Below are 17,513 nucleotides of genomic sequence, written 5' to 3'. Positions count from 1 at the left end.
TCAGGCAGAGGTCTTTTGCATCAGCTACTGCCAGATCCTTTAACTGGAATTGCTGGGGATTGAACCTGGGACCTTGCGCATGCCAAGCAGAAGCTCTGATGTACCACTGAGCCACGGCCCCTCCCAAAATAGTTATACATTGCATGTTCACTTATTTATTCATATCCCGCTTTTCTCCCGCGTTGGGACTCACTATTAGAAAATCGTTCTCCCTCTTTCGTCTTCTCACAACAAGCTTGTGAGATAGGACAGGCCAAGAGTTTGTGACTGGCCCAAGGTCAGGCAGTGATCTTCCATGGTAGAAGTGGGGATTTGAACCTGGGTAGGCCAGGATTCTAGTTAGGGTTGCCAACCTCCAGGTAGAAGCTGGAGATCTCCTGCTATTACAACTGATCTCCAGCCGATAGAGATCAGTTCCCCTGGAGAAAATGGCCGCTTTGGCCATTAAACTCTATGGCATTGAAGTCCCTCCCCTCCCCAAACCCTGCCCTCCTCAAGCTCCGCCCCAAAAACCTCCTGCCGATGGCAAAGAAGGACCTGGCAACCCTAGTCCACCACTGTACCCACTACACCACACTTTCTCTCAAATTATTGCATAATTATAGGATGAGGGAGACTTGTCCAAGCAGTAGTGTGTGCGAAAAGGATCTTGGAGTCTTTGTAGACGAAACACTGAACCTGTCATGAGTCAGCCTGCGGAGACCTCCTCTGACGAAGGGGAAATAGAAGCCAGAACAGAGGGACATCCTCAGGCAGAAGTCCCACAGGAACAACCACAGGGACTACAGCCTGCCAGAATAGAGGATCAGCCAAAGTCAGGGGATGACTCCCCATGCCTGCAGCCTGCCAGCTCAAGGACTCCAGTTGGACCTGACCCCTTGCAACATGCAGTGTCTCCAGAGGCCTCGCCAAGGCCACTGGAGCAGAGAAGAAGACAGGTCCGTCTGGCAATGCAGCAGAGACGGCAGAGTGCTAGACTGAAGGCTTTACAGAGGAACCTCCTCAGTAGCAGTGATGAGGAAGAGCAGGGCTGAAGCACCACCTGTGAACTCAGCCTCATCAGCATCAGCTGGCTCTGCTACAGCAGCAGGGGAAGGGATTTAAGCCATCAGTTAGGCTTGGCTGTTGTGCAAGCAACTTGTCACCAACCTCCTTGTGTGCCGGCTAGGGCTGTCAAAAAAAAAAAAATTCGGTACAGTTCGGATTCGGCCGAATTTGACCCTTGTGGGTTCGGTACGTGCCGAAGTCCGAACTCCCCTGCTTCGGATCCCCGGTAATTCGGGGGGATCCGGAGTTTGGGGGAAAATTCGGCCGAAGCGCGCCTTCAGGGAATCCCTGAAGGCGCGCGGAGGCCCTTTAAACTGATCTGAGCCTCCCGGCCGGGAGGTGCAGATGAGTTTAAATGACAGCCGCCCCCCTTCAGCGGAGCCCGCTGGAGAGGCGCGGCTGCCCTTTAAACTCATCTGCGCCTCCCGCCCGGGAGGCGCAGATGAGTTTAAAGGGCAGCTGCGCCTCTCCAGCGGGCTCCGCTGGAGAGGCTCAGGCTGCCCTTTAAACTGACCTGCGCCTCCCAGCTGGGAGGCGCAGATGAGTTTAAAGGGCAGCCGCCCCCCTTCAGCGGAGCCCGCTGAAGGGGGGCGGCTGTCATTTAAACTCATCTGCGCCTCCCGCCCGGGAGGCACAGATGAGTTTAAAGGGCAGCCGCGCCTCTCCAGCGGGCTCCGCTGAAGGGGGGCGGCTGTCATTTAAACTCATCTGCGCCTCCCGCCCAGGAGGCGCAGATGAGTTTAAAGGGCAGCCGCGCCTCTCCAGCGGGCTCCGCTGAAGGGGGGCAGCTGTCATTTAAACTCATCTGCGCCTCCCGGCCGGGAGACGCAGATGAGTTTAAAGGGCAGCCGCGCCTCTCCAGCGGGCCCCGCTGAAGGGGGGCGGCTGTCGTTTAAACTCATCTGCGCCTCCCGCCCGGGAGGCGCAGATGAGTTTAAAGGGCAGCCGCGCCTCTCCAGCGGGCTCCGCTGGAGAGGCTCGGGCTGCCCTTTAAACTGACCTGCGCCTCCCAGCTGGGAGGCTCAGATCAGTTTAAAGGGCAGCCCGCGCCTTTCAGCGGGCTCCCCTGAAGGGGGGCCGAATTGGCCGAATTTATTCGCGAACTCCCGAACTCGCTGAATTTGGCCCCCCCCGGTTGCCCGCCAGTTTTGTGTTCGGATCCGTCCGAACAGAAAATCACCGAATCAGGGGAAATTCGGTTGATTTTCAGTTCGGACCGAACCGAATTGACAGCCCTAGTGCCGGCTTTGTTTCTTCTATCCTTTGGATTCCTGGTATCCTGACTTCTTGGACTTGGTTTGACTAACGTCTCGGACTTCCCTTGCCGGTAATTTCCTGCATTTTGCAGAAGGGTTGGACTAGATCACCCTGGTGGTCCCTTCCAACTTTATGATTCTATGAAATACAAGAGCTCACCCCCGCCCATCTCTCAACAGGCACAAAAGCGACTAACCAGTGATTTCACGTTGTCATGTTAAATCCTGTTGTTCATGGAAATCACAGTCACATTTGTTGCGGCTGTCTGTTCTACTGCATAGGATTGGTATAAGGATTAAAATAAGATGATATGGGAGAGAGACTTTGGGAATTCCGACGCTCTCTGTAGGTGCTAAGTAATATTGCTTTGTTATCTCATGTTCTCCCGAAGAACCCGCCTAATCGGGTAGGTAAGACAGAAATTTAATGCAAAAAATAATTGGGTTGCACGTTAGAGTGTTCTGTCGCAGTATATGTAAGGCAGAGATACATTTATTAAATTCACTTTATTCCTCAACCAACGTGACACTTTCAATCTCTCTAGATTCTTCTGAGTATTTACAAAAGATTGAAATTATGCGGAAGGGTCAAAAAGTTTCCTCGCTTAAGCTCTGGATCGCGGCTCTATAAAGTTGTTGAATCTGTGGCAAAAAAAGAAAGAAAGAAAATGAAATATGAATCGGGCCGGGAACTTAATCTCTTTACAGATGAATAAATCTTTTTAATGTGCCTATTAGAAATTTGATTTCCTTTTAATGAATTAAAAAAGGATTATTTTGACTTTTTTTTTCTTGCAGAAGGGAAATTAAAATGTTGAAAAGAACTCCTGGAGTTTTATGCACACTGATTTCTCAGTGTAATTACTTTAAAATACAAAAATGAAGTCACTGAAAGGAATTTTGAGGAGACCTGAGCTGATGGGTGGAGGGTGCCTTCCAGGGATTTTTTGGAAGTTTTATCAGAAGAGGGCAAAAGTGCTTCACATTATGGACCGAGTGTAAATGGCTGCCTTCTACTGAATCAGACCCTTGATCCATCAAAGTCAGTATTGTCTACTCGGACCGGCAGCGGCTCTCCGGGGTCTCAGGCAGAGGTCTTTCACATCACCTCCTTGCCTAGTCAATCAATTAACCTTTATTGGCATATATTCAGAAACATAGCATGAGCAGTGCACGAAATTCTTTGTCCATACATTTTCAATTGAAATATAGTTTAAACATTTTGACAACTTCAATCAGAAATTCCTCCACCTTTGAAGTGACTTGAGGAATCAAATCATTCAATAACCGCTGGCATACGGAGGATTCTTGGCTAGATTTCATTTTATCAATCAAGGGTAAGAATTGTTTTCTTACGAGGGCCGTTGTGTAGATTACAATTTATGATTATATGCTGTAGCATATCGTGTTGACTCAAGCCACATACACATAATCTTTAATCAAAGGGAATATTTTTAAACCTACCATTTAGTACCTCCAAAGGAAGGGCATTAAGCCTGGTGAGCATAAATGCCCTCTGTTGAAGGGGTTCCTCAAGTGTATCAAAGTACTGCTGTAATTTGCAGTACTTAACGGGTAAACCTAATTTAAGAGGGGATCATGTTGGTGGAGTAAACGGACATATTTTGTTGTTCTTGGTCTAAAATTCTTTGTTTCATAGTACTGAATGCTGATTTTTCATCTTGCATTGACAGTTCCTCTAAAGCAATACCAAGGTCTTGCCTAGTCTCTTTAACTGGAGATGCCCGGGATTGAACCTGGGACCTTCTGCATGCCAAGCAGATGGTCTACCCCTGAGCCACAGCCCCTCTCCTGTCAAGTTGCAGCTGACTTACAGTGACCCTGCTGGGGGTTTCAAGGCAAGAGACTAACAGAGATGGTTTGCCATTGCCTGCCTCCTTGTAGCAACCCTGGACTTCTTTGGTGGTCTCCCTTCCAACAACTAACCGGGGCCGACCCTGCTTAGCTTCTGAGATCTGACAAGGTTGGAGTAGCGTGGGCCGTCCAGGTCAGGGCCTGACCAACTTGCATGTGTCAAAACAAGCCATTTTTCTCGTTCAGTGGAAAGCGCTCAGAGATGGTACTTCCAGTGACCTGGAAAGAACATCTGCAGTTAACAGTGAGAGGAGTGGAAGGTGTGACTGAGGATTTCCTGACGACAAGGGATATTTACACACTGGGGGAAAAAATTGCTGTGGTATTCAAAGGCAAATATTCACACACAGAGGGTGGGTTGCTTGGAGACAAAGCTGCCATTCGAATAACCGCGATGAGCGGGAAATCTCAATGAAGGTCTCCATGGTGATGTCAGGGAGGGATGCTGCAGAGTCACCTTGCCTTCAAAAAAGAACATCCTTTCTTCGGAATCACAAGAAGCCTAAGATGCTTTAATAAATTCCTTTCCTGATAGAAGTCAACTGCCCAGAGAGAAACGGGCTTTGTTTCCCACACCTAATCCCTTGAAAGATATTTTTACTTTTAAAGAAGAAGAAGAGGAGGAGGAGGAGTTAGGCCATTTATGCATGGGAGGTTCTGCCTTGAATTTGTCACTCTTTAGATGCACATTTTCCCCATCCAAATTCTCAAAACTCAACAATAAGCTCCCATGCAGAGTTTTGAGAATTCGGATGGGGGAAAATGTGCATCTAGTGAGTGGCAAATCCAAGGCAAAACCTCCCATGCATAAATAGCCTTAGTTTTCAGACCCCACTTTTCTCTACCTTTTAATGAGTCTCAAACCAGCTTACAATTGCCTCCCCTTCCTCTCCCCACAACAGACACCTTGTGAGGTAGGTAAGGCTGAGAGAGTTCAGAGAACTGTGACTAGCCCAAGGTCACCCAGCAGGCATCACATGGAGGAGTGGGGAAACAGATGAGACAAAGATCACCTGTTTCGTTCTATCCATACAGTGCAAATAGCAGGTTTCTGCATCCTCAATTTGCCTTGGAGTCATGTGAGGAAAAAGAGGTTGTTTAACTCTTCAACCACTTGGTCCCACTATTTGAAACTGGACCCTCCCGCTCTGCTATTAGAGTGTCCTTTAAAAACATTTCTTTTTTAAAAATGCTAAAAGCAAAGTGGGGAAGCTGCTTTTGAATATCAAAACCAAATGGAGGTGGAAGGGTTAAACTTCCTTTTTCTTCCCTGCATGGCTCTGAGGCAAACTGAGGTGGCATAAGCCAGCAATATGCATTTTATGGAGACTTGTGCTCTTCCTCTCATTAGTTGAGAGTATGATTGTTGGTGTGTGGTTTAGATGACGGTGGAGTAAAAATTTGGGGGAGTGAAAATTGGGGGGAGATATGCCAATGATTCTACATTACTGGCAGCTAATAGCAAAGTACTGAAAGGATTATTGCTGAAAGTTAAAGGAGTAAGTGCCAAAGCAGGTCTGCGGCTGAACATCAAGAAGACAAAAGTAATGACTACTGGAGAATTACTCAACTTTAAGGTGGACAATGAGGAAATTGAAATTGTTCAAGACTTTCTATTCCTTGGCTCCTCCATCAACCAAAAGGGAGACTGCAGCCAAGAAATCAGAAGGAGATTGAGACTGGGAAGGGCAGGCATGAAGGAGCTAGAAAAGATTTTTAGGTGTAAGGATGTGTCACTGGCCACCAAGATTAAGTTAATTCATGCCTGGTATTCCCTATCACTATGTGTGGATGTGAAAGCTGGACAATGAAGAAAGCTGACAGGAAGAAAGTTGATTCCTCTGAAATGTGTTGTTGGAACATAGTGTTACGGATACCGTGGACCACAAAAAAACAACAGCAACAAATCAGTGGGTTCTAGATCAAATCAAGCTTGAACTGTCCCTAGAAGCTAAAACAACTTAACTGAGGTTGTCATATTTTGGTCACATGATGAGAAGAAAGGAGTCACTGGAAAAGACAACCATGCTAGGAAACATTTGAAGGCACCAGGAAAAGAGGAACACACACACATGAACACATGAAGCTGCCTTATACTGAATCAGGCCCTTGGTCCATCAAAGTCAGTGTTGTCTACTCAGACTGGCAGCGGCTCTCCAAGGTCTCAGGCAGAGGTCTTTCACATCTCCTACTTGCCTTGTCCCTTTAACTGGAGATGCCAGGGATTGAGCCTGGGACCTTCTGCATGCCAAGCAGAAGCTGTACCGCTGAGCCACAGACCCAACATGAAATGGATTGACTATGTAAAGGAAGCCATGGCTCTTGTTTGCAGGACCTGAGAAAGGCTGTTAATGATTAGATGTTTTGGAGGACATTGATTCATAGGGTTGCCATGAGTCAGAAGCGACTTGAGGGCACGTAACATACACGAGTGGTTTCACAAATTTAGCAGTCACTTTAAAACATTTTTGTTAATTCTCTTGTCAGTATAGAGGGCAACATCTTCCTCCGCATGATAGGAGTTTTGGACTCGAGAGAAAAAGTATTTTAAGTTAATGAAAGCTTTTCTTCATCTGGACACATGGATATATTACGGACAATTTCTTCCTGTGAATTTACTGTCAGCAGCTTGAAAAGATGTCTTTCAAGGTCAAACAGTGTAGGGGGAAATGAGTGGAGAGGTATAACATGGTGGGCATAAGTGCTCCGCTGGGACATGTTTGACAAAAGGAGAAAGACCTGTGGGATGCCTAATGCTGTTTAGAGAGGATGTCCAAATCCCCCAAAGTGGTTCCTTCTGTGAACCACCTATGAATCTTTGCTCACCAAGAAGAAAACCTGAGGCAAGAACCAGTGGTGAAGGAGACACAATGACCACGTTGTGAAATATTGGTTAACTTGCAAACGTTCGTGGATTGTTGTTGGTTATAGCCCAGGTCAGTTCTGGTGGGAGTCAAACATAATTACATGCCTCTGATTGAAATTCTTGTTTGGAAAAAAGAAATGAAGACAACAAGCACATTTAGTAAATCATATATTTCTTCCATCTTGAGAGCCAGTGAGGTATAGTGGTTAAGAGCGGTGGTTTGGAGCAGTGGACTCTGATCTGGAGAACCGGGTTTGATCTCCCACTTCTCCACATGAGTGGCGAACACTAATCTGGTGAACCGGGTTGGTTTCCCCACTCCTCCACATGAAGCCAGCTGGGTGACCTTCGGTTAGTCACAGTTCTCTCCGAACTCTTTCAGCCCCACCTACCTGTTGGTGTCTGTTGTGGGGAGAGGAAGGGAAGGAGATTGTAAGCCACCTAGATTCTCCTTAAAAAGATAAAGTCGGCAAATAAACACCAACTTCGTCTCCTCGCTGCCTTTAGGGCTGACATGTGAAGATGCAGTCACTCAGGAATATGCTGAGGATCTTCCACATCACAAGATGTCATAGTCCTGTTGTACACCACATTGGCCAGGCTGCACCTGGAGTACTGTGTGCAGTTCCGGGGGGGGGGGCTCACTTTAAAAAAAGACATGGCAGAATGGAGCGAGTACAGAAAAGCGTGACGAGGATGATCGAGGGCCTGGAGAAAACTTGGGGATGTTCAGTCTGGAGAAAAGGAGGTTGAGGGCGGACATGATTTCTCTCTTGAACTATCTGAAAGGCTGTCACTTAGAGGAGGGCAGGGAGCTGTTCCTGTTGGCAGCAGAAGATAGGACTCGCAATAATGGATATAAATTATGGGCTAACAATGTACCGGCTGGGCATTAGGAATTTTTTGTTAACAGTAAGAGTAGTTCAGCAGTGGATTTGGCTGCCTAGGGAGGTGGTGAGCTCCCCCTCCCTAGCAGTCTTCAAGCATCAGCTGGACAAACACTTGTCAGGGATTTTTTAAGTTGATCCTGCTTAGAGCAGCGGATTGGACTAGATGGCCTGTAAGGCCCCTTCCAACTCTAATGATGCTATGATTCTTAAGTAAACTTTATATATGGCTTTATTCAGCACTAGCGGTATGCCCGCTCAGTGTGCTGGCAATATTTAACACGCTTCCCTGATTTGGCAGGTGCTTTAAGCACACATGATCACTGTGGGACAACTGGTAAAGAATCCGTGGGAGGGTTCTCGGGGTCATGGTGGACAGATCGATGAAATGTGCGCAGCAGTAGTGAAAAGGTTGCACTCCATGCTGTGGAATATTGGGAAAGGGACTGAAAATAAAACAGCCAATAAGGTAATGCCCCTATATAGATCTATGGTGCAGTCTCATTTGGCATACACTGTACAGGTCAGCCCACCTTATCTGAAGACGGATATTGCAGAGTTGGTGAAGTTGTAGCTGATTAAGGGGCTGGAGGAAAGCTAACGAGTCCGGGACACTTTGGCGTAGAGAAAAGATGACTAAGGGATGGGCGGACATGAAATAGGTTTATAAAATTATGTATGGGGTGGAAAAGGGGGATAAAGAGAACGTTCCTTTCCTCTTGCATAATACCAGAGCTTGGGGGCAGCCCATGAAGTTGATGGGTGGTAGATATGCAGGGAAGACAAAAGGAAGTTATTTCTTTCTTCTGAAATTTCTATACTTCTGGCTTCCAAACGAAAATCTATTTGCCAAAGTGTAAAGAAGCATAAAAGTCTCCAAACTTAATAACTATTAAAACCTCAGTCAGAGAGCCAGCATGGTGTAATGGTTAAGAGCAGTGGTTTGGAGCAGTGGACTTTAAACTGGTGGACTGGGTTTGATTCCCCACTCCTCCACATGAGCGGTGGACGCTAATCTGGTGGACCAGGTTGGTTTCCCCACTCCTACACATGAAGCCTGCTGGGTGATCTTGGACTAGTCACATCTCTCTTAGAGCTCTCTCAGCCCCACCTACCTCACAAGGTGTCTGTTGTGGGGAGGGAAAGGGAAGGTGATTGTAAACTGGTTTGATTTTTCCTTAACTAGTAGAGAAAGTTGGCATATAGAAACCAACTCCTCCTCCTCCTGTTCTTCCTCTTCCTCTTCCTCCTCCTCATCTTCCTCCTCCTCCAGCATAAAACATTGTGTTGTGTCAAACAAGACTCCTAAGGTAGTTCTTAGGATAGAAGAAGAGTGTAAAATGCAATTTTAAAAAGATCCACTCCTTAATTAAAAGCCTGGATTAAAAAACTGATGTTTTTGGCTGGCATCTGAAAAAGAACAGCCTCAGAGGAAAGGGTGTTCCACAGGCAAAGTGCTACCAGAGTCCAATGGCCAAAGCAGCCATTGTCTCCAGGTGAACTGATCTCTGTCAGCTGGAGATCAGTTGTAGTAGCAGGAGATCTCCAGCTAGTACCTGGAGGTTGGAAACCTAGCTGGACTAGATGGACCACTGGTCTGATTCAAGACCATCCTGTTCCCATCAATCAGCACTGGGTGCACCAATGCGAGTCTAAGCTAATCTCCCTGTGTAGATCTGCAGGAACTGGATGCTCGGCGGAGCCACTGTCTCCCTGTTATTAAGCAAGTGAAGCTGTGCTTTCTAATTTCTCTCCCCGTGCGGATGGAAATCCATTTCTTCATGCGCTGCCTAAGGCTACCTTCATTACCTTTCCTCCCATGTTATGGTATCAGCCTAACTCGGGTGTGACGTCACTCTGGGTTAGTGCCCATGAGAACTGCTAATAAAAATAAGTCTCCGGCGAGCAGTGAGTAACAACAGTTGTAAACAGCTGGAAGTGAAACTTCTAGTGCTTTTGGGAGGCTCTGGTAGAGGCAGACAAGAGAATTATTAAAGAGAAACGGAAAGCGATACGTAAAGGCCAGTGGATTTTCTTGGTACACTTCGGAAGCTGTTTTATTCCTCGTTGGAGCATTGATTCACCTTCCCAGCATTCTCTGATCGGGTTGCCAGCTTTTAAACAGGTCTTTCTAACTGCTCTTTTAATGTTAGCTGGATCCGCCAGCAATTATCAGGTGATGTGATTTAACTTGCTGCCCTGAAAAGCGTCAACGGCCCATTTTCTCTCATTAAACCTCTGTCGAAAGGATGAGACGCTTTTTTTTTTAACCTGTCGAGTTGGCAACCTTATTCTCTGCTGCGTCTGGCGGCGGCCCTTCCTGGTATCAGGCACAAATCTTTCGTAGTTTTTCTCGCCTGGAATCCTTTTAACTGGAGATGCTGGAGATAGAATCGGAGGCCTTCTGCGTGCATAATAGGATTGCCAGATCCCTCTTCGCCAGATTCCCTCTTTTTGGGGTGGAGCCTGAGGAGGGACTTCAATGCCATAAAGTTCAATTGCCAAAGCGGCCATTCTTCTCCTGGTGATCTGATTTCTATCGGCTGGGGATCAGTTGAATTAGCAGGACATCTCCTGCTACTACCTGGCAGTTGGCAACCCTAGTGCATAAGCATGTTCTCTGCTTCCGTCCTCAGGTCCCTCCTAGTACCCTTCGGTTGCGACTAGATTTCACCTCATGTAGAATTTGAAGCGAACGTGGGTCTTCCTTGAGCAATATGAGAGCAATTTCGTAGGGAGCCAGAAAAGGCTTCAACAAGCCTAGAAGGTTATCTCAGGGGAATTTCACAGATCCCTATGAGGCTGTCTCAAACCGGTTTGCTGTCCTAGATAATCTTGCCCCTTTTGCATTTTGCTGTTTGCAATTGGGAGGGAGAAAAATGTTTTTCCTCCTCTTTGAGGGTTATTGCTTTTTTTTGCTCCATACAAGGGTTGTGTTTAGGGGGGAAAGCAAATACCCTTCTGTCTCATTCTGGTTTGGGTTGAGTTCATTGTTTTTGGGTTGTGGGTTTGGTTCTGTCAGGCTTAGGGTTGCCAGATCCCTCTTTGCCACCGGTGGGAGGTTTTTGGGGTGGAGCCTGAGGAGGGGAGGGACTTCAGTGCCATAGAGTCCAATTTCCAAAGCGGCCATTTTCTCCAGGTGAACTGATTTTGAGCTAGTAACTGGAGGTTGGCAACCCTAGTCAGGCTGTGATTAGTATTTGTTCTGTTGTGATTTTTGGTTGTGTTAACATCTGTTTTGAAAATGCGCCTCTCATTGAATTTTATGGATTCTGTGGTTTTAGTGTATATTTGTATAGTTTTGACTTGAATCATATTGAATGCCTGAAAATGAAGGAGTTGGACTAATGGGCCTTTTCAGTAAGAAAAAAGTTGAGTAAGGGAGGGGAGATGAAATAGGTTTTGACAATTATTCACGGAGTAGAAAAACTGAACAGGGAGAACTATTTGTCTTTCCACCATAATATTAGAACTCAGGAGCAATCGATAAATAGGGTTGACAGCTCCAAGTTGGAAAATGCCTGGAGGCTTTGTGGGTGGAGCCTGAGGAGGGTGGGATTTGGGGAGAGAAGGGACCTCAGTAGGGTATAATGCCATGGAGTCCACCTTCCAGAGAATACAGGCAGACACCTCTGAATGTATCCACTCGAGGGTATTCCAGCAACAATCTGGAAAGGTGCCGAGCTGTCAGCTAAAAACAAGGCACTCCGAAGTAGAGTTTCGCTCTTCTAAATTCAGCATGGTGTAGTGTTTAAGGGCGGTGGTTTGGAGTAGTGGACTCTGATCTGGAGAACCGGGTTTCATTCCCCACTCCTCCACATGAGCGGCAGAATCTAATCTGGTAAACCAAATGAAACTGCAAATGAAACCAGCTATGTGACCTTGGGCTAGTCACAGATCTCTTAGAGCTCTCTCAGCCCCACCTACCTCACAGGGTGTCTGTTGTGGGGAGGGGAAAGTGAAGGTGATTGTAAACTGGTTTGATTCTCCCTTAAGTGGTAGAGAAAGTCGGCATATAAAAACCAACTCCTCCTCTTCTTCTCCTCCTCCTCCTCTTCCTCCTCCTCCTCCTTTCCAGGAACAATTTGGAATGGTGCCAAGCTGTCAGCTAAAAACAAGGCGGTCCTAAGTAGAGTTGCTCTCTTCTAAATTCAGTTAATTTAGTGGTCTTAGAAGGACATAATCTGCATCCTCCTCCTTTGCATTCCACTGGGAGGAAGATGATTTTGAGCTTTGACAACAGGCTACTGTGCTGGTCTCTGTGGTCTCAGTGCCTTCTTCCTCTGCCTCTCTTTTCAGTCCCCGTCAAGGGCTTCATTATCTCCTCTCCAGAGCTGCTTCCCTGCCTTTTCTCCTGTAATGTCCCTCACCTGTCATCCTTCTTCAAAATAAAAAAGAATGTTTATAGCTCTATAACAATGCCAGAAATGCTTTGATCTTCATGAGCCGCATGTACATTTAGTCATGGTTTTATTCCGCTCTTGTTAGGAATCTGTTTCGGAAAATGCAAAAGCACGAGTCAAATGCCTTGAAAACGAGGCCGTGTTCCAGCATAGAGCGAAGAGCACTTCAGCCTGCCTAGTTAAATATACCTAACCCTGTGCTGGATTGTGACCATTGACTATTAACTGGAGTAAAATCTACGTAATGTACAAGTGCGATCAAATAGCAGAGCGGCTTCCAAGCACGTGCAGTTGAGGCAATGGCACTCATATTTAATTATCATCCTTTTTTTTTTAGATAGAAAAGCATTTTAATGATTGTACACATGTATCCCATCTGTTCAGGAATTATCTTCAATAACAGGAAACATAAAGCAAGACATACACTCTCCTGTTCACCTGTCTTGGGGAGTATTGGTTTTCTTGCATCTAGTATGGTTCTGTCCCACTGGATACCAGCGATGCTTTGTTGTATAAATCATTTCACTAAGTTCCTCAATTGTAGGATCTTGCTTGTTCTTGAGTTCTGCCACTTCCAACTTAGATTTCAGCACTTGATCGTGTGTTTCGGCCATAAAATCCACTGGATCTCGCCGCGGAATGGGTCTTGTGTGCTCATATGGAATGTCCACCGAAGGGTGATAGTAAACTATGGTCTTTCCAAACTACAAACTATGGTCAAGAAGTCGTCTGGACATTGCGATGTTCAATACAGGTTTCACCACTAAACAAAGCAAGCCAATAGCACAGCCATCTTGTCTTGAAAAGTCTTCATTTAATTATCATCCTTGAGGACATTGGTGGGCTTCCCCCCGCTCCTAATGATGGACATTATCTCAGGGCTGAATCAAGTGGTGGACAAATTGGACACTCATCCACTCTTCATTGGGGAGGGGCTGTGGCTCAGTGGTACAGCCTCAGCTTGGCATGCAGAAGGTCCCAGGTTCAATCCCCAGCATCTCCAGTTAAAGGGACTAGGCAAGTAGGTGATCTGAAAGATCTCTGCCTGAGACCCTGGAGAGCCGCTGCCAGTCTGAGTAGACAATACTGACTTTGATGGATCAAGGGTCTGATTATGTATAAGGCAGCTTCATGTGTTCATAATGTATGACACCATTTATGGCCATTGATACACAGGACATTTTTTTTGCCGTCATGTGACAGCCAACTTATGGTGACCATGTAGGGGTTTCAAGGCGAGTGATGAACAGATATGATCTTCATTGTCTGCCTCTGTGTAGCAATCCTGGTATTCCTTGGTGGCGTCCAAATATGAGGGCCTTTTCATGGGGACTCTTTGCATGCACACAATGATTTGCTAGCCGAGGCAGCAACCCCCCCCCCCAGTCCCAATCTGGGCTGGCAAGTCCATTGTGGTCTTAACAGCCGAGGGAGCCCCCCCCCCCATCCTAATCTGTGCTGGCGAGCCCGCTGTGCTGGCTTGTTGTTAACAAGAAGCATCCTGACCAAATAAAAGGAGATGCAGTTTAGCTAGGGTTGCCAGGTCCCTCTTTGCTCCCGGCGGGAGGTTTTTGGGGCAGAGCCTGAAAAGGGTGGGGTTTGAAGAGGGGAGGGGCTTCAATGGTCAAAGCGGCCCTTTTCTCTAGGGGAACTGATCTCTGTCAGCTGGAGACCAGTTGCAATAGCGGGAGATCTCCAGCTAGCACCTGGAGGTTGGCAAGAAAAAACAGCACAAGGTTCTATATATATTTCAAGTACAAAAACTATATTAAATAGATAATACTAAATGACAAACAATGTGACAAATGTGAATTACCACCCAAAGTGTAACAAAAAAAATAATATAGACAATACAAACATGAAAAAGTCTCTCAATATACATCAAAAGTGGTTATTGTTTCTTAATTGCACATGTCGTAGTTTCACAGTTTTCAAATAGTGCATCAATTACAGTTTCATTCTTTTTGCCCATAAGGCTAAAAGTAAAGTTGAGTATAGCTTCTGAAGAGGTCTTCTCAGCCGGAAAGAAAAATAGGAACGCCTTCCGGATTGTTTTGCACGTTTTTGCCGCTAGGGGCTTCATCAGCGTGCCAACAGCGTGTCAACAAACGGCTCCTATTCGCCCCGTAGGGCTTGTCGTTTTGACTGTACCTCTAAGGGCCGGTTTAACTCGCAGATTTTTCCTTTCTGGCTGAGAAGACTTCTTCAGAAGCTATACTCAACTTTACCTTTAGCTTTATGGGCAAAAAGAATGAAACTGTAATTGATGCACTACTTGAAAACTGTGAAACTACGACATGTGCAATTAAGAAACAATAACCACTTTTGATGTATATTGAGAGAATTTTTCATGTTTGTATTGTCTATACTATTTGTTTTGTTACACTTTGGGTGGTAATTCACATTTGTCACATTGTTTGTCATTTAGTATTATCTATTGAATATAGTTTTTGTACTTGAAATATATATAGAGCCTTGTGCAGTTTTTTCTTGCCAACCGCTTAGCTATAGCATAGGTGTATTTTTCCTTCCAGCACCTGAAGGTTGGCAACCCTACGCATTGTCCTTTTTCGTCTTCTGCACACAGCTTGTTCTTCTGTCTCACAATGCTGAGACTGCTTGTTTTAGTTTCTTGCTTTCCCTCTATGGGGTGTGGTATGATAGGCATGTGGAAGGTGGGGAGAGATGTGGGACACCTCTGTTGTTAATGGTACGGTTTTTTAAAAAGCAACAGATGCAACTAGTAAATGCGCAAGAATCCTTGTTAGAGCAAGCTAATGACGTGTGAACTGTGATTGACATTAATGCCAGCTAATGAGCATGGCAGCTTTTTTCAAGGGGGGGGGCAGCATTGTGTTTCCTGTCCTCTTTCAGCCTAGCAGAAACAACGCACTGGGTTACAAGACTCTAGGGACCACAACCAGAAACTATATTCGTTCATATTCATATTTAAGCCATCTAGAAACTCATACATTCCAGGTATGTATCCTTTTCTCACTCGTCTTCCATGGGGAGGGACCCTGGCTCAGTGGTAGAGCATCTGCTTGGCATGCAGAAGGTCCCAGCTTCAATCCCCAGCATCTCCAGTGAAAGGGACTAGGCAAGTAGGTGATGAGGAAGACCTCTGCCTGAGACTCTGGAGAGCTGCTGCCGGTCTGAGTAGACAATACTGACTTCGATGGACCAAGGGTCTGATTCAGTAGAAGGCAGCTTCACGTGTTCATGTGAAGCTCAGTGTGACACATGTCCTTATTGTGAACTATAGTCAGTTTGAGGGTGATTTTTGATGTTACTTGCAGGGATTCCTATGGTTTTGGGGTGGGGATTAGATTGGTTTTATGCATTTGTACTATTTTATATGATTCTACATAATTTGATATTTATTATGTTACTTTTGTATTTATTTTAATTGATATAATTGATATACCTGTTTTAATTGATGCAATTGTTCTTTGCTGTGAACCACTTTGAGCTCTTAGCTGACAAGAAGCAGTATAAAATTGAAAGAAACGAACAAATAAATACACTTTTCTCTCCTCTTCCCTGTAATCTTTGTGACAATCCTGTGAGGCCTAGGCCAACATCGGCAGCAATGTGGCGATGTCATTTCTGATGTGCACTGGAAGTGACATCATCATGCTGCCAGAGACGTGGGGACACTCTGGTATTGGGCAAAACTCTATGGTAAAAATGACTTTTACCATAGAGTTTTTACCCAAATACCACAGGGCACAAGCCACAGCAAAGGACCACAAGCCCTTTGCCTTTTGCCCTTCAGCTCCCACCCAAGGCCTCACAGTCTCCCCTCCCTTCTCACAGAGTTTTCAAACAATAGTTCAAGGGAACAACTCCCATACCTACGTACCTGCCAAGGAACTCCTATATGTTGCGGAGGGTTGTGGGGTATATTGTAGTGGGCACACTTGTTTTCCACAGGTACTGACCATTCTTGGTAGGCCACACAGTTACCCCACATGAACCTAGAGTACATCTGCACAACCAGCCTTCCCAACGGGGAGAAAGAACTGACGTTCCGGGCCAGCTGTCTTTCAGGAAAGCTTCTTACCAATCTTCTCATCCAGGAACCCCGATAATGCTTCTGAGGAACACCAGGGCTCCTTGCAATGGAGTTTGAAAACTACAGCTCTTGATGAACTATGATGCTGTAGGCCAAACTATGGCCAGCAAAGATGTATCTTCCATGCATCTCACGGTTCAGGTGTCCCACAGAATCTGTAACAAGTATGTGTGCTGCCGACAAGTCACAACTGACTTAGGGCGACCCTGTAGGGTTTCTAGACAAGAGATGTTCAGAGGTAGTTTGCCATTGCCTGCTTCTGCGTCACACCCCTAGTATTCCTTGGAGGTCTCCCATCCAAATACTTGCCAGGGTCACATGAACACATGAACACATGAAGCTGCTTTATACTGATTCAGACCCTTGGTCCATCAAAGTCAGTATAGTCTACTCAGAACGGCAGCGGCTCTCCAGGGTCTCAGGTAGAGGTCTTTCACATCACCTATCTGCCTAGTCCCTTTAATTGGAGATGCCAGGATTTGAACCTGGGACCTTCTGCGTGGAAAGCAGATGCTCTACCACTGAGCCACAGCATCGAGGCTGAGAGTGTGACTGGCCCAACATCACCCAGCAAGTTTCCATGGCACAGTGGGGATTCGAACCTAGGTTTCCCAGATCCTAGTCTGACATCTTAACCACTACACCCCATTGGCTCTCAATGAGCAGGGTAACATGTACTAATTGGGGACAGCATCGTCCCAAATGGTATATGATTTGGACACGTCAGCAAGGTAACCCAAATGTCTCACAAGCTATGCTGGGAGGGAGGAAGAGAAACTTCAGTTAAGTGGCATGGATTCTTATCTGAGATGGCTTCATCCTTAGGCATATATTTTTTTCCTTGCAAGATAGATAAAATTGCCCCGAGACTGATAAAATCTCACCAATTCCCAAGTAGCGAGGAAACATGTGAAACAAGCAATGCAACTGGAGGCTACTGCAGAATTTCTCCTGTAGCTCAGCATTGCGAGTAAGCAAAAGAATCAGTTCTACAGCTGCCTGCTTCAGTATTTCAGATCAGAACGCTACGATCTCATTATGAAGGAGGCCCTGGCTGTGGATCAGTGATAGAGCATCTGCCTGGCATGCAAAAGGTCCCAG

General features: G+C 46.0%; 1 protein-coding gene and 1 non-coding gene across 2 annotated transcripts in view; one reads left to right on the top strand and one right to left on the bottom strand.

The window, feature by feature from the left end:
• Nucleotides 1–17,513, top strand: part of DLG2 (discs large MAGUK scaffold protein 2) — a 970,480-nt gene that overhangs the window by 231,195 nt on the left and 721,772 nt on the right. The window lies entirely within an intron of this gene.
• TRNAG-UCC (transfer RNA glycine (anticodon UCC)) lies at nt 16,877–16,945 on the bottom strand. Its single transcript has one exon. It is a non-coding gene; the product is annotated as a tRNA-Gly (tRNA).

The sequence above is a fragment of the Euleptes europaea genome, chromosome 12 (genome assembly GCF_029931775.1).
Source record: "Euleptes europaea isolate rEulEur1 chromosome 12, rEulEur1.hap1, whole genome shotgun sequence".
In the NCBI taxonomy this organism is placed as follows: domain Eukaryota; kingdom Metazoa; phylum Chordata; class Lepidosauria; order Squamata; family Sphaerodactylidae; genus Euleptes; species Euleptes europaea.
The sequence above is the reverse complement of the archived record's forward strand: the minus strand, read 5'-3'. Positions and strand labels throughout refer to the sequence as shown.